The sequence below is a fragment of the Salvia miltiorrhiza genome, chromosome 2, assembly GCF_028751815.1.
Source record: "Salvia miltiorrhiza cultivar Shanhuang (shh) chromosome 2, IMPLAD_Smil_shh, whole genome shotgun sequence".
Classification (NCBI taxonomy): Eukaryota; Viridiplantae; Streptophyta; class Magnoliopsida; order Lamiales; family Lamiaceae; genus Salvia; species Salvia miltiorrhiza.
Genome location: NC_080388.1, coordinates 1,889,524 through 1,907,638, shown reverse-complemented (window position 1 = coordinate 1,907,638; position 18,115 = coordinate 1,889,524). Strand labels below are relative to the sequence as shown.

The window sequence follows — 18,115 nt, the reverse complement described above, 5'->3', positions numbered from 1 at the left end:
ATGGGGCGGGGATGGGGCCGATACTTTTGGGGTCGGGGCGGGGACGGGTATGAAAAATTAAACCCGAGTCGGGTTCGGGGCGGGGGCGGGTATATAGATCCCCACCCCGAACCCGCCCCGAGTAACATGTATTTAGTATATTTTAAATTATTTTTTATTATTAACGAAATATATTAGTATTAATATTATATTAAAATTCAAATTTATGATATATAACATTTTTCTCATTCTTTATATAACACAATTCACCCACCCTTTTTCATTCATTTTTAAATGTGGGACATTGTTTCTCTTCAACTCTCCCACATTTCTCACTCTTTTTGTCCCACATTGAAAATATAAAGAATGGATGAGGAAAGTTGGCTTTATAAATAAGATTTCCTACACAAGACTTAACTCCATTAACTTTGCTTTATTTTTTCTTTATTCTATAAGGAAAAAAAGCAAATTTTAATAAAAGTTTAAATAAATTTGAAATAAAAATGAAGTTAAAATTATTGCAAATTTTAACTTTAATTTAAATTTAAATTTTACGGGTACCCGACGGGTATTTTTTCCCCATTGGATAATACCCGCCCCGCTCCCGCCCCGATTTAAACGGGTATGGAGGCGGGGCCGGGGATGAATTTTTTAGCCGGGTATGGGGATGGGAAAGCAATACCCGGCCCCGCCCCGCCCCGTTGCCATCCCTAATCCTCTGCAAATTTTCATTTATCCATTGCTCTTCAAATTTTTTTTCAAGCGCGTGGCATCCACGCAAATGAATTTTTCAGCTTTCGCTTCGAGTCTAAGCTTTGCAATGGCTTCGAATCAGGGCGTGTCTCCAGCGCGGCCACCACCTTGGCGATCCGGATCGACACGGCCTTCGACACGCCCGCTGGAGATGCTCTTAATTGAAGGATATGAGGATAAAATAATAAATTATTAAATAATTTTAATTTTTTTAAATAAGAGGACTGTGAAGAGTAAATTGGGGGTTGTGAATATAATTACCCTAAATTAAACTCTTACCTAAGTTTATAGCATCAATTAAGCCATTTTGATAAGGCCATAAAGGCCCAACGTTGTATTATAATTTGTAATAGGTGTCTATGTACATGTTTAAATGAAGGTGGCCCTATTTTTTATATATATAAATTATATAAGTATACAAAGAAATTCAAAGATCTCGCGACGGAGGACTCGAACCCATAACCTCAAGTTTTGGACATTAACATCCTACCGCTAGATCGACATACACAAAGAAAACAAGATCCAAGAAAGAGAAAGAGAAAGAGAAAAAGAAAAAGAATGTGGCCTTTTAATACTTAATTAAGTATCTGAATGTATAGCTATTAAAAATAAGAGTGTGTTCTCTTTAGTTGTAAATTTATCATAGGAAAATGAGGGATAATCAAAATTTCACTCTTTAAATTCTTCTTTTCCTTTTCCTCATTTCCTACAAAATAAAATTTGACCCTTACTCATTCCTCATTTTCACTACAAAGGAGGGATAATATTATCCCTCCATTTTTGATGTGATAATATTATCCCTCTTTTGTAGTGAAAATGAGAAATGAGTAAGGTCAAATTCTATTTTATATGAAATGAGGGAAAAGAAAAGAAGGATTTAAAGGGTGAAACTTTGTTTATCCTTCATTTTCCCATGATAAATTTACAACCAAAGAGAACGCACCATAAGGGTAATTATATCCACACTCACCATTTTACTCACTATATTACCATAAAAAATAATAATAAAAAATAATTATAAATTTATTATTTTATCCTTGTCATGTAGAAATTTTGGATCTGTAATAACCCATCAAGGTTTGCTATGCTGTAGGGTGTAATAATGCTATCATGTATGTAAGAATCTAGTGTTACAGCAATGCATGGTTTGGTTGAATTTTGAATTAAAAAAAAATTAAAATACTCTTGTAAATACTCAATTCAAAATAATTATACAACGCTTAAGAATTTAAATAATTAAATTTATAAAATGTTTTGCAAGTCATGTGTTGGAATTATAAGAAATTCATTTTATTGGAATTAAAATGAATAAATTTTCATTTCTTCGGCGTAAATCATCTTAATCTAAACTTAAAATAAGTTCGAAACTCAGTAAAAAAAGAACGGAGTATTACACAAATATTTTTGAAAACTAAAATGTGGAATAATTTTTAAGAAGAATTTTTATCGCGGCTTGCATGTGGTTGGGGGCTATATATAAAAGTAAGGATTTAATTTAATCACATTTAATTTAATTTAGGGCTATAAATTATAGGATAAAATAATAAATTTATAATTATTTTTTATTATTATTTTATATGAGGGCTATGGTGAGTAAAATGGAGGATATGAATAAAATCTATTTATTATATGAAAACACAATTTGTGGCAAAATGACAATTAAAGAATCATGTTAAGAGTATTTACAAAATTCAACAAATCCCATAAGATAGGGATACTCAACAAATCCCATATAATTGATAGTTCAAGGTAAAATTAGTATCTAACTAAATAAATTAAGTATCGAAGTATTAAATTGAGAGAAAGTGAGATGAATGAAGCTGATGAGAGAAAATGACAAGAAGTAATCCAAAAAATCAAAGTAATAGATATAAATTATTTTTGCTGCAACAAATTTGATTAGACATAAGGATTAGGAGAAAACGAAAATAGGAATGAAAATAATTTTAGGGTTTTTAATTGTCTAACAACCTGAAACGATGTTGTTTCCATCCAACTGACGTTATATCTATTTTATGACACGATCATATTTATATCAAGGTGGGATTATATGAAAAATAGAATTTCAAAAATAATTTTTTTTTATGATTGTGAATGAAGGTATTTAATTACTACATAATAATAATCTGTGACATCAATTTCCATTATAAGTAATTTAAATAGTTTACAAATAATTATAAATATACGTTTATATACCATGTTCAAAATTATAATCAATAAAATTTTATAAACTTTGAAATTATACCTTTTTAGCAAAAAATTGATTTTAGAAATGCATTTAAATAAGTATGTTTGAAGGAGAAAGCTAAAGCAAAATGATATATTTCATTTTTATTTTTTGGCATCAAATAATTATTCAATTCTTTTATTAGAATTCTAAAAAATTCTAATAATATAATTTATTTTTCTACTGATCAATTGAAGCTTTTATAATAAGATGACACAGGTAATGAACTAACTTAGAAAAAATAATTTTATGCATGATTAGCTCATGTTTTAAAAATATATATTGTGATGTCAATACTTTTTTTTATTATTTCTTCGTTTCTTTTAATTTGAATGATGTGTTTATTCTATAATTTTAGGGAAGAAAACAAAGTTTTCCATCAAATAGGTGGAAAATTAAAAGTGATACTTTTGAAAATTATAAAATAAAATTAAGGATCTTTACTGAGTAATTGATGTATATTATTTTATTTTTTTAAGAAAAAATAATTTACATTTACTTATATTCTAACTATATTTAATATTTATTTGATACATCATTTAATTTTTTTATAAATTAATGTGATTAAATAAAAAAATTTAAAGGCCGCGTCATACGGGCTTGAACCCAAGACCTTTGGTTTTAGAAATTAACCCTTAATCGCTTAGCCGATACACACACTACATCGTTTAGTTTTGATGCAAAGCTATATTCGCCGTGCATCGCAGGGAGTGTAATAGTTATCCTAACAATAATCCAATTCGATGGTTTGGTCCAATTTCGGACCCAACTGGCCATATAGCTTTTTGTTATTGAATTTTTATCGGCCCAACATAGCTTGGTATTTTTATGCATAAAAGTGTTTTTGGGTTGGGCCAGGCCAAACCTCTTTGACAATTTTTAATTGAATCTACGTGCTATTTAAGTACAAAAGTATTAATTCAATAATAAATGTATATTTGAAAAATACATAGATTTTTATCATAATTTTATGATATTTTAGATATAAAAATGATTCTTATATCATCTCAAAATAAATAAAATCATAATATATGTATACACACGTTAGCAAGACAAATTTTAAATCTACGAAAAACATCCTAAATTAGCAAGACGAATTTTAAATCTTTTCTTGGTTGTAAGAGCAAAAAGACTTCAAAGTATATTTTTATTTTTTTTCACACGCTTAAATCCAAAAGTTTAATGCTACAATTTATCAAATTAGTAAAATTAATTATAAACATAATAAAACTATAAAATATAATAACTATTTAACTAATTTAATCATAACTCAATTTATAAAAAGTTAATAGAGATACATTGTTTTTCATTGGAGATAATATTGCCCGCAGTTATGGTTTTTGCTAATAAAGCAGAAGTAGAAACAAAATTTGTATTACGAACTGAAGACTGTGGGATCAATCTTTTTAATGTTTTGATGCCAACCTATTTCGTCCATTTTGAAAAAGAAGTGGATATTTGCAATGGATCATAACATCCGTAATAATGCTTTATTCTATGCTTGTCATCGGAATGAGCATGAACTACAATATCCCCCTTTAATGAAGTATTTTTATTATTTCCCTCAACCCATATAGCTACAACTTGATATGCATATGGAGAATTATATATTTGTTGATCTAAGTTGATATCTTTAGAAATATGAAGCTGAACATCGTCAATTGAAGGATAATTTTTCAATCTTCGAAAGAATTTTGCATTCAGGTTGACCTCTAAAATTTCCATGAGCATCTTTACAACTGCTTCTGACAAAATTTAATTTTGCATTATATATGTTAATTCTGTTCTCAACCTCATTTTGTGTGTCATAAAAGTATAGTTGAAAAAACACTGAAGATGTATATTGTGGAATCAATCCACGAAGATCATGATAAATTATTCCTTGTGCTAAAAAAGAATAAACTCCCCGTCTTGCATATGCGAGTTCTTTATCAAATTTAACACCGAACAAAGTAAATGAGAATATACTGAGCTTGTTTTATGCAACGTAACATCCATGCTCATAATTAGTATAAATTTCAAAATCCTGCAAATAAATATTTAATCTGTAACGCGACAACAATAAATAATTAAATGTCAATGCTTTAATTAATTTGTTGCATTTCGAATCTTAAATATTGACGCCATACTAATTCATGGATAATTTAACACATCGAAACTCCAATACTTCATCTCATTAAAACAAAAGGTAGAGGGATCCAAGTTTAAAAAACATTGAAAATAAAGAGTAAGTATAGCGCAAAATTGATACACCATATGCAAAATATTTACGTTATTCTTGGTTTCAATCGGTTTTAAACTTGCACCCCTCTACTTTTTGTTAATTTACCTATTTTATTTTAAGGTTATTTTACGTATAATATATTTATAAGAATATATTAATTACATTAGATATTACACTAAATTTATGTGATATATATCTATAGTTATTGATAAGGCTTTGTTGGGTCCCGGGGTGCTACGGAACTGAGGGGAGAGGAGGAATACACCAGTAGACTTTTTTAAAAACTTTTGTAAACTAAAAGCTTATATCAATATCTCATTGAAACTGATGTGCAGAGAAGTTGAAGTAATATCAGTTGAAAAAAAAGGTCAAGACTGCAACTGATGAATCAGTTTAGATAACTTTAGCGAGTGAAACTGGTCAACACACTTCAGTTTAGATATGGTTCAATCTTATCAGTTTTAGAAAATCATAGGAGTGTAAGTAATCCTTTTGATTATCTGAAGATTTACCAGTTGGACTGATTACACTTGCGCGGAAGCAAAATTAACTGAAAAAGCCTTTAGAGCGTCAAGTTGCCAGTTTTTAAAGTGTAATCCTTTAGGTTACCAATTTCAGTCGAAAAGGGTTTATGCACAAATGAGGAAATGAAATACTGAAAGAAATAAACAGCAAAGGTCTTTTACGTGATTTGGAAACACGTTCCTACGTCCACGATCAATTGATCAAGCTAACAATCACTAGCTTATGCTTACGGGTGCACATCAAACCTTAGATTGAAAAGAACACTTTTCAATACCAACTCTCTGTGTTGGATTTTCACCTCCTTAGCTTGTGGGTGCTAATGAACCTATCTGTTTAGTTTGCGGGTACTAAACAATCTAGAGTTCGGTCTACCATCTCGAACTCTCTTTTCGCTTTTTAGAAAAGGGTGGTTCGAAGTACCAACTAGATTACTGAGAACAGACTCTTAGTAATCGAAGCTTAGGCTAAAGATTTACAATAAGATTGCCTAAAAAAATAAGACAATGTTTGTAATCAGTAAACTGATTCGGGTATTGTCTTTTTCGATTCAAACTTTTGAAAGTGGTGTAGAGGCTGAATCGCAAATTTGACAGAGTTTTAGCTTATGTGATTGAATCGGTGAAAAATGAGGTTGGTCTCTATTTATAGGAAGCGTCTGGAGAAAAGATCCGTTGGCGATGACCCTTCTGCATTTTCTGCCGTTGTGAGACAAATTTGAAATCTTGCTCAGGTGCTCAGTCTTCCTATCTTCTTTAGCCGAAAGAGGTATGGTTTTTGCAGGACTAGGAGATGGTGTTGCAGGGAGTGACAACACGGAAAAGGAAACTCTGTACCTTGAAGGACGATTTTTTTGCTTTCTTCTTAATATTTGAATTTTCTGTTTCTATTTTGCATTGCTTTTAAATAATGGTGAAAGATGTGTCGTGAATGGTGAGTAAAGTGGTAATCCATAGGTTCTAATTGATGACATCCCACTTATGGGAATAGCCTAATCCTACAATCTAGTGATTTGATCATGAATAGAGTCTCGATTGCATCGACTCATTTCTAGCGATTCTGCCGGATTTGTTTAGGGGGAAGGTTTAGGAATTTTGAGAGATAAGATGCCGCATTTGAGGAAAGGGGTAGATGCACAAGTTTGGAGTGCCGGAGAAGATAGGGATATGAGAGAGGGAGACGAAAGGGACTCTGTTAAAACTATAAAAAGGAATTGAGCTTTTAAACAAAAAAAAAGTTTTGGGCCTCTATTTAAATATAAAATTGAATATTTTTTATTTATTATTATTAACTTAATATTTATTAAAAGATAAAAAGAGAAAACAGAGAACAAAAACCCTTGAAAGCACAGAAAAAGCAGACTAAGGGCCGAGCCTCGTTAAAACCTTGATAAGAAAACCCGAGAGGGAAAACCTTATCAAGGAAAAAAGAGTACTCGTACATAAAAAGATGCAAGGGAGCTGAGATGGAGTTATTTCAGAAGCTCCGGCCGAACCATTGCCCCTAAATAACCCCGGCATCCAAGCACCGAAACAAAGGAACGAAAGCAAAAAGACCCAACAACAGAAAACAGGAGCCGAACTCCAAACAAAACTAGGAGCTGGAAGACAAGAACCAAAAAACACGAGAACACCCCCACCATGCACGCCGCCATGCCTACCCATTCCCACGTAGCTCCCAACCGAGCCTCCAGCACCCCCATGCACATCAGACCATGCAGCAAACTGACGCACGTGGCCCAGCAACCGCTGCCCACCCAAAACCAATCGCCTGAGCCGTCCACGACACAACAACTCCCAACGCTAAAAATGAGAGACCATACGCACATGGCTGTGACAAGACATATCTTGTCGAACAGCTGCTTGGATCACCTCAATTTCATGAGGCCACCACCCTTCCTGCCGATCATTGTTAGCGAGGATATCAGCCACTTTATTCCCTTCCCGGAAGATGTGAGTCACATGAAGCTCGAAACTCTTAAGAAGTAATAACACTCTCTTCCATTGAGCTGCAAACCGCCAAGGAACAGCGCTTGAACGGGATTGTAGCAGTTGAACAATATAAGTTGAATCCGATTCGATCCATAACTGTTTCTAGCTGCGTGAGTGAGCAATTTTAATCGCCGTGATAGCAGCAAGGAGTTCCGCTTCGAAAGCAAAACCGATACCTCCTTTGATATGGAAGCAACCCCGAACCCAGCTAAATTTATCTCTGAACACTCCACCAGCTGAAATCGTACCCGGAGCTCCTAACGCCGAACCATCAGTATTAACTTTAATCCAGTTCTATGAAGGAGGCCACCAATAAACGTTGACAAACTCAGGAGGCATAGCCGCCCTCGCTTTAATGTCAATTTTCCGAAGTATCATTAACTCCTCACAAGAATTCATAGGTTGAATATTTTTTATAATTATGAATATAAAATTATATATACTATGTATGTATACTTAAATATTTAATTGAATAATTATGAATATCAAATTAAATATCATAATTTAATATTAATTTGAATTGGATTTACAACCATAATCAAGTGATGATCAAATTTAAAAATCTGTGTCACTCATCTTCGTGGAATATTTGATTTTTTTCCCTATTTTCTTTACTTTTTTACATTAATTTTACTTCTCTTTCTATAATTTTGTTATATATCAGTTTTTGCACTTTTATTTACGAAGTTTTTAGTTAGAACGATTTTTAATGCAATTAAGGAAAATGAGATTTATACATTCATTTTAGAATCATTTAATTTGAATAATAATTTTTAAAAAAAATGAATTTGTAATAATTTTAATATAAATTTGCATGTGGATGAATATTAGTGTTGAGAACTTATTTGAAATATCCTAATCCTTGTTTTGATGATACCAAAATTCATAGGCCTTAATTGTAATAGACTAGAACTGTTCGAACTCAAGTGTTAGAGTTATTTTCTAGTTTAGTTTGCTGTTCTGAAGACTGAAGACTGAAGGACGAATGACTGAAGACTGAAGTTACCAACTGAAGTATCAGTTGAAGAATCAGTTCGGAACTGATTACTTAATGCGTGCCACGCGGATTCAGCGGACTGATACTAAAGTCAAGTATCAGTTAAACATTCTTCCTCGGACTGAACCTCCAACGTTCAAAGGAAGCCACGTACTCCAAAAGTGCAGCCGCATTAAATGCAGAGATCTCAGGATCATCCCTCTCTGCACAGGTCATTCCTATTTGGTGGCTACTTTATCAGAGACGTCACATCTCCTGCTCTTCAACATAGCCGTTTCCACCAAACAAGGAACCTCGAAGATTGAAACCTCAGCCCAAATTCGAAAAGCTCTCCAACGGAAGAAATCTTGAAAACATTCTCTGCCAACAGATCTATTCAAGACCTCTCCTATAAATAGCGCTCGAGGATCACTTCAATCTTCACCGATTCAACGACATAAGCTGAAACTCTGCCAAAATTGTTTCTCAGCCAAAGCTTAACCTCTCCAAAGCTTGAATCGAAGAAGAGAATACCAAAGCCAAAAATCATTCACTGCTGATTACATAAATTCTCTTAGACCTTAGGCAAACCCTTGTTTACCCAAAGCCTAGGTCAAAACTAACTCCAAAGAACTTGTTCTTTGAAGTTTAGTTGGCAAGATTTCAAACCTCCCTTCGAGAGAAAGAATCGAGTGTTTGAGTTGAAAAGGAGTTCAGGAAGGTACTCTGACTCCGTGAGATCCTAGTGCAAATTCGTGCTAGGAGTGGAAAATCCAACGCGAGTGAAGTGTTGGTACTGAAGATTGGATCTTCAGTTGATTCGGTTGTGTGCACCCGGCTAAGCACACGGATAGGTTTGCAGTGCACCAGTTAAGCACTTGCAGAGTAAAGTTGTTGTTCTGATCAACCGACCGTGGATGTAGGAAGTGTTTTCCGAACCACGTAAAAATCTCAGTGTCATTTACAGCTTTCAGTTTTACATTCTTACTTGTGTTCTTTCAATTGATAAACTGAATACTGATTAAATGCAAAGAGAAACCTAAGACTAACAACGTGCTCAACAAAGGCTATTACGAAACAAAGTTATTTCCGCAGCGTATGTTATCAGTCTGACTGATCTATCATCTGATAGTCATGAAGACTTGTAACATCTCTGTTTTAGCAAACTCGACTGAAGCCTTAACGTGCATTAGTTAAGTTCCAGTGACTTAACTGATAACTCTTTACTGAAGAGTATTTCAGTATCAGTCGTCAACCCTGTTTGGTCAAAACTCCTTTCAGTCAACAGGCGTCCAAGTTTGCGTGTAAAGTTTCGTTTTGATCTCTATCTTGAGATCCCTCTGATTTTGAGGAAAAATAGCCTATAGGTGTATTCCCCCCCCCATACACCTATTCGAGACCCTCCGGACCTAACAATTAGTTATATATATATATATATATATATATATATATATATATATATATATAAGAAATATAATTACTAATATAGTTTCAATTTATTTGATTTGTAATTATATTTGTGTATTATTCATTTATTTACAAACATATTTTCTTATATATTCTCAGTTAAACTTAATATTGGATTGACATTTATATATATTTAAAATGCAATTTTAAATATACTTTACATTTATTAGTTTTTATTTAACATTTTCACAGGCACGCTAAATTTTGATATAGTAACTATTTTATTGTTAGTTACAAATAAAATAGATGACTATTGTAATACGTATATGTATATATATATATATTAGATAATCTAAATTTGTGTTATTGTCATTGCAATTCAAATAAAATAATGTTTAAATAAATAGATTTTTTATTCTAAATTAATTTAACTCATAAATGGTAAAATTTTGCCATTACATAATTTATTTTTAATTATAAAATAATCTCGATCCGTGCATCGCACAGGAGGGCGGACTAGTTGTAAATAACAGCTATGTTCTTGTTTAACGTCTTCTCCAATCGAACAAGATGCAAGATGCAATTCCGTTGTTGGAAGAGAGGTTTTGAATGAGAATCACATTTGATGGCACTATTATTTCGATCTTGATTAAACATAGGTCATTATTATTTCGATTTTGATTAAACATCTGCAAAGGGAAGGTAGAAATAGTGTTCTTTTATAATATAAGCTTAAGAAACTTATATCAAAAGATATATTTTGCATGTTACAGTTTACATATTTCACTAAGAAAGTGTTGTAATTTTTTTTTTTTTATATTAATAACTGGTTCATTATTTTCGTATTCCATTTTGTTTAGTATCAAGATTCGATGTTCAGTATGTATTGGTCACACAATAAGGGGTTAATGCCTAAGGCCAAATGTTTTGAGTTCGAGTTCCCTATGGCGTGGCCTTTAAATTTTTATTTATTTATTTTATATTGTTAATTTTTCAAGAAAAAAAAAGATTGGAGGTTCAATTTTCAACAAAAATGAAAATATGTAGTAAATTACTTTTTAGAAATGAAAGCACAATGATCCAATTTTAACATAACGAAAGTACAACTTTATTTTGATAAACAAAGTAAGTAAATAAAATTGATTCACGAATCAAAGTAGAATTAGTATGTACTAGATATTATATTTTTTTGTTCACTATCATTAAATAGTATTTGATTTTTTCATGTCCATAACATAACTGATAAGCTAGTATTTTTATATATTTAAAAAAATGACAATAGGCAAAAGTGCCCACTTCTTATGGTGAAAAATTTAAAATGCAAATTTTTATAAAAACTTGATTCTATGCCCAAAATACATAAGTTACCCTTGATGTCAACATCTCAATCGTACTTGTATGACAAAAGTCTTACAACATTTCAACTTTTGTTGAAAAGTGGATGGAAAAGCATGCAATCAGCCGAAAATTATTATGTTTTTTTATTACTTCAAGGAGTCAATGTCTCGGTTAAATCAAAAGTTGTCAATTTCGAACCACACCTGGCAAGATACGTGAGCTTGTCGACCCAAATTGATTCCAGTTTTGGGCGGCAAGGTGATCCGTGATCGGCACGGTAATTTTTTAAAAATAATAAATAAATCTACAATTGGAAACGACAAGGTGATTCTTTAATTTTTACATAATGAATTCACGGGGCAACAAGATTCATACAATCTTTGACCAAATATACACATTAAAAAAAAAAAATTCGGGCCCACAACATTTTAAATCACAAACCCTAATCTAAGACTAATCAATAGACATAAATCGGCAAGGCAAGCCCCACTATCCTCACTCAATTAAACGGCAAGTCGGCAAGGCAAACCTTCCTACATATTGCGGCGGCGGCGAAGCAAATTCCGGTCATTAGGTATGTAGTTCGAAATTTTTGAATTTCTTAAGTATACTTTTCAACCTTTTATTAATTTTCGAATTTATTAACTCTTGAAGTGAATTCCGGCGAAGCACAATTCCAGTTGGGTTCACGCAAATTCCAGCTACTTCAAAAATATAGCTTCATTTGCACAGGTCTTGGATTCGTCAATCGTGTTTTTCAATTTCTAGTTATTCTATTTTAATTAAGTTGTAGCTATTTGGAAATATTTAGTTTCAAATTAATAAAAAACAGAGCATGCTCGGTTTATACATATGCTTATTTGATATTTAGTTTCAAATTAATTTGTAGCTATTTAAATTTCGTCGTTTTCAATTACTTTCGAAAAAATATTTGCGCATGTGATTGAAGTGGAGCTTCCTAATTATCACTAAATTTATATTTATATAAAATTTTGGGTATTTAATTGGTAAAAATAGAGCATGCCGCCCGCATGGCATGCTTTTTTTTGTTTTTTGAGAACAGAAGGGATTTCATAAAACCAAATCAGGAAGGGTTTACATCAGGAGGCAACTCTCCAACAGAGACAAGAGGGAGAGTATTACAGAGAGCATAAGAAGCAAGCCTATCTGCATTTTCATTACCTTCGCGAGGAGTCCAGCTGAAGGCCACATGCCGAAAAGAACTCATCAAATCATAAATCGAACGTAGGGTAACTCCAATATATGAAAGATCATTCTCACGCTTCATCAACATCCAGTATAAGGCTTGGCAGTCCGTTTCGAAGATAGCATCAGTAATTCCATGTTCCCTGCACAGATGGAAGCTTTCAAGCATAGCTAAGGCTTCAGCTTTGACGACCGAGTAAATACCAGCTCTGAACCCAATACGGCAGCTTACGACACCGTTATCCCCGTCCTTCATCACGACACCCAATCCAATTCAGACTCCTTCATCCAGCGCTGCATCAGTCGAGAGCTTCATCTGCCCCACCCGAGTGCAGCTCACTTTAAGCTCCTGGTTCTGATGTGAAGACGCCACCACCGGTACCACCCATTGTGCTCGAGTAGCAGTTGCAAGACAATCCACGTGATTCAATTCCTTATGTTGGAAAACCAATAAATTTCTGGCATACCAGATGGTCCAGGCAAGCGTCGCAAATTGAGAATGAATCTCACGATGGGGACAATTACGGATCATCTCAAACCACCGCATGGCATTCAAGCATGCTTGAATTATAGGCGATATGCTCTATTAATTTTTGCTATTTAAATACACAACTATTAATGATTACAATTTACCTTATTATTATTTATTTTTTTTATTTATTAAATCATTTACTAGTAATTTGGTATTTAATTGGAAAAGAAATAGAGCATGCCGCTCGTAATTGAAGCCAGCCGACCTTTCGACATGCTTCAATTACGAGCGGCATGATCTATTTTTTTGCCAATTAAATACGAAATTATTAGTAAATAATTTAATTAGTAGAAATAATTAACTGGGGAATTATATCATTATTCGTAATTCGTAATTATTAATTTATTTTCTTAATTTATTAATTGATTAAGTTTCAAAATTATACTAAATTCACTTTCTCCGTGTAGTAGCCCGCTATTTTATTTTATGATTAAAATTAGTAAATGCGATATTTAAATTATTGCATCCTCAGTTATTTTTAATCCAGTGATTAATTTCCTATTAACTTAGCCTAGATATTTGAATTTAATGCAATTGCATGTTATGATCGCAATCGAATTATTGAGCCAGTCAATAATTTATAATTTTAGATTTATAACTGACTTAGCAAAGTCACGTTAATTATTTAAGCGAGATGAAACTAGATTTCATTTTTATAATTACTTAATGTAACACCCCGTTTCCTCGAGCTAAGTTTAGAATAATTTTGAACTTAGATTTAAGATAATTCACGCCGAAAAAAGAATTTATTTTTAATTCCAACAAAAATGATTTACAAAAGCATTTGTAAATTTAATCATTTAAATTCTTTTGCATTGCATATTTATGATATTGAGCATTTGAGCATTTTCACGAGCTTTTAATTAGCAAACCCTGAAGTAGTATTACAGTTTCGACAATTTTATACCGAGGGATTTAAATTGTCCAATCATAGCCGCCCACCCTATGTCTCATAGCCGCCCACTCTACAGCCATGGCCACCCCATTCCTCCAATCAAGCCGCCCAAAATGCTCAAATTATGTCACGCTTGGCAGAGGAAATCAAATGCCCAAACTTCTCTGCCAATTCAACTACTTTTTCCTTCATTCACACAATCAAAGTCTATTTCCTACACTCTATTTTCTTTCATTCACACATCTATTTCAGTCACCCCACCCTGTGCATCCCTTTATCTCATCATCCAAAGTCCTCCTTCATCCCACACAACACTCTCTTGCCAAGAATAGCAGAGCAACCAAGCAACGACCATTTCAGATTTTGAGCAGCTCACTCAAACTCAAGGTTTCATCTTTAACTCCCCTGCTTACTTCATTACAAATTATGATTTAGAAACCCAAGCCATTTTATGTATGAAGTTGTTCAGCTGCCCAACAAGAAACTCACGCATTCATACATTCACAAATTTTCATTTGAACAGATTTTATAAAACATGTAATTTTTGTATACATATTCTGTACATACACACATATGTGTATAAGCTAGTATTGAATGATTTTTCATGTTGAGTAAATGAATAAAAAGGGGAGGAAACTTGTCTTGAAGCTTCGATTTTTACTCCTTGTTTCTGAGCTCGAAATTACCTCTGGCTATGTGTGTGAGTAGAGTCGAAAGAGAGGTGGTGGTGGTGGTTCGACACTGCCGGAGACGAGGGAGAACAGAAGGGAAATGGGCGGCGGTGGTGGCAGCTTGGTGGCTGCTACTCGCTGGGAATTTGAGGGCGCCGATGGCGGTGCCATCGGCCAAGGTTGAGCAGAGGAGAGGGATGAGCGTCGGCGGCGGCTCAACTGCTGCCGATCAGACCCAGGAGAAAGAGAGAGGGAGGCTGTAGCATTGTCGATGGCGACGTTGCTATAGTTGTCGGAGTGCAGAGAGAGGGGCGGTGCGGCTGGTGGCCGTGTCGACGCCCGGAGTTTCAGAGGGCGTTCGGCGGTGGCAGTGGGCTTCGTCTGCTGCTGTTGTTCGCCGCGGGCTCAGAGGTTGTAGACACAGCGGCGGCGACGGCTTCATGGCCGAGCAATCGCCAGGAGTAGAAGGAAAGTAAGAGGGAGCGGCGGCGGCGGCAGCCCCAGGCTGTGCAGTTGCGGACCTTGAAGGGAAAGAGAGAGAGATGGCGGTGGTGGCTGATTTAGGCAGAGAAAGAGGGCGGCGGCCGTGGCACCGCTGCGGTTGCCGGAGAGGGAAGGCGGTGAGTTGAGCAAGGGCTCGGCGAGCCTGAATTTGAGTGAAGGGAATGGAGCTCCGGCGGCGGTGAAACTTCGAGAAGAAAGAGGGGCCGAGGGAGGCGGCTGGTCTTCTCGGTTGATGCGGCGGACTCCGCTGCTTCGCCGGAGAGAGAGAGAGCCGCGACGGTGGGTTCCGGCTGGAAAGGGGGCGAATTTTGGTGTCGGTAAGAGAGAGAGAGAGACCGAGAGAAAGCATTTTTTCATGTGTGTGTGTGTGTGTTTTTCGTTTACAGAGAGAGAGAGAGAGTGCAGGTAAGGTTTTGGCTTTGGGCCAATAAGTTGGGCTCATAGTTTGGGCCGTGTTTTTTTAAAATGGGCTGTATTTTTATCACTTGGGCCGATTTTAATGAGACAGGGCCCTATTACAATTTTATTTAATGGGCTGTCTTGATTAATTTAATTAATTGGGCTACCCTATTTTAATTAATTGAACTATTATTAGTTTGATTAATTTATTTAAAGGATAATTTTCATAATAATATTATATTATTATTATGTGCATATTTTAAGTACTTACTTATTATATGCTAAGCATGATATGAAATTGCATTTAATTTTTGCAATAAGAGTATTTAAGTATTTAATTGGTTTTAATTATAATTCCAATTATTAAAGAAAGATGAGTAAGAATATTGTTGGTGTTCTTAACTCAAGAGAACTGTTTTCAATTATTTATTCATTAAATTTTGAAAACCCGGCTAAGTGAATCATAGAATATTAAGCACTTCACCGTGACTTAAGATTAGATTCAAGGAGACCTATTAAGAATAGATTTCTTGTAGGCTTTGAGCATCAGGAGGATTAGCACTGCTATTCCGATTCAGAAATATGGATAAACGACAGGCTTTGCCTATACAGGTGGGCATTACTTTTACTATACATATATAGAGATCCCCTGCTTGTCGTAGGCCTCTTATACGAATGAATGCATGAGATGATTTAACTGTTAATTTCAGTTTTATATATCTATCAAACGAGTTTAATGCTACCTTTGAGCAAGTTATTTCATGACAAAATCTTTGAGTTAAAGTTATTTCAAGTATTGTCTTGCCATAAAATGTTTAAATTTTAGTATGATATCTATCTGCTTTGGCTTTGCCAATGATGCAATCGAATTCGGGTCCTGAGCAGTTGATAGCTATCCTGCCAGGACTAGTGTACACCAGTGACCGTGAGTCATCTAGCGGGTTGGCCGGTCAAGTGACCGTGAGAGGTGGCCACCTCTCCGGCACACAGTTCCAGATATGATAGATTACAAGAGAACTTAGACTGCAGTCGAACTTTAAGAATCACAAATGAACTTAGTAAGCTTGGGCCTTTTTAGCGAAAAACTCCCTTGCTGTACTGTTTATGATGACATGATAATTTACAGTTTTGAAGCATGTATTTTTATACTTAGGCATACGTGCCCACTGAGTACTTTTGTACTCAGCCCTGCATATATTTCTAAATGTGCAGGTTGAGTAGCTGTCGATGGTGATGAAGTGACGACCGGAGTCTTTTGTCTTATCCTTATGTATTAATGAACTCTGGGGATACATGTCTTCATACATGTAATCAGAACCTTATTCCGCTGCGTACTCAGAAGTTTTATGTTATTTTGGCTAAGTCGGAGTTATCCGAACTTACTAGTTATTTGAGTCTATACGACTAAATCTCCGTTATATTATAAATATCCCTTTTGTTAACAATGATGAAATGCGATCCTTCCTTGTTTGATTATCCCCCTTTCTGCCCCGCTTCTAATCTCCCTCCATTAGTCACGGTTTTCCCGGCTTAATTATCCTTAATTAGGGCCGGTCGTGACAGAATGGTATCAGAGCAGGTTTATTTGCTCTGAACCCTAGAGTTAACCAATTTTTCTAGTATGATCACTAGTATATATGAGTCAGTCAACCAAAGCTCATCACTTCATCACATCGTCATGCTCAGCAAGAAAGAAGGTGGTAATGATTTTAAAACATTGAGAAGTTCACGTTCTATATGAATGTACTGATGCTTACATTCAAGTTTTATGCTTTATTGATTGATTAGATAACTCAATGAACTTAGATGCGTTAAGAATGCATGATCACTGTTACGAGAAGAACAATAGAAGCTAGAAACTCAATTATATTTCACTATAGCCATGGTGAAGAACTAAGAAAGATGAAGAGAATCCAATGAAAATAGTGCAAGCGGAGTGCCACGCACGAATCACTGACGCAGACATAGTTCTTCATTCAGGTTGTTCACGCGAGACGGAGCACCTAATCGACTATTATCTTATGCGATGATAGTTTAAGTATGATATTGCTTATAGCGATGAGTACGACTTATGTAATCAATTAGCTAATCCCTAATAAGCTGAGACTCGCTTCTAGCCTCGATTATCACTAGCTATGGCTTGAGGATAACCTTCATGATTCATGTATGAACTTCAGAGTTAGACTTACGAGGGGTCAAAATGCTTTGTATAATGATGTTATAGTAATACGATTAGAATTGTCAGCTTATAGTTTCAGATATTCAGAAGCTTCTTATAACAATTACCTATTGCATTAGACGGGAACACCATGGAGAATTCCTATTGATTACGATCACCTGCTACGAATCGAAAAGATGAGTTGTGGCATAGGTAATTAACAATTACCAACTATTATGATTAAAAAAAAAAAATTACGCAGTATGTAAGATGGTTCAGAGTTCAATAAGAGCCAAAGTATCGACAACGACTTTATACTATTAGGTATACATA

The 18,115-nt window shown here is 34.5% G+C and overlaps 1 long non-coding RNA gene across 1 annotated transcript; it reads left to right on the top strand.

Annotated features, from left to right (window-relative positions):
• Window positions 1–14,371: 14,371 nt before the first annotated feature.
• LOC131012559 (uncharacterized) lies at window positions 14,372–17,066 on the top strand. The gene is made up of 3 exons (XR_009097383.1): window positions 14,372–14,437; window positions 16,161–16,236; window positions 16,837–17,066. It is a non-coding gene; the product is annotated as an uncharacterized LOC131012559 (long non-coding RNA).
• The last annotated feature ends 1,049 nt before the right edge of the window (window positions 17,067–18,115 follow it).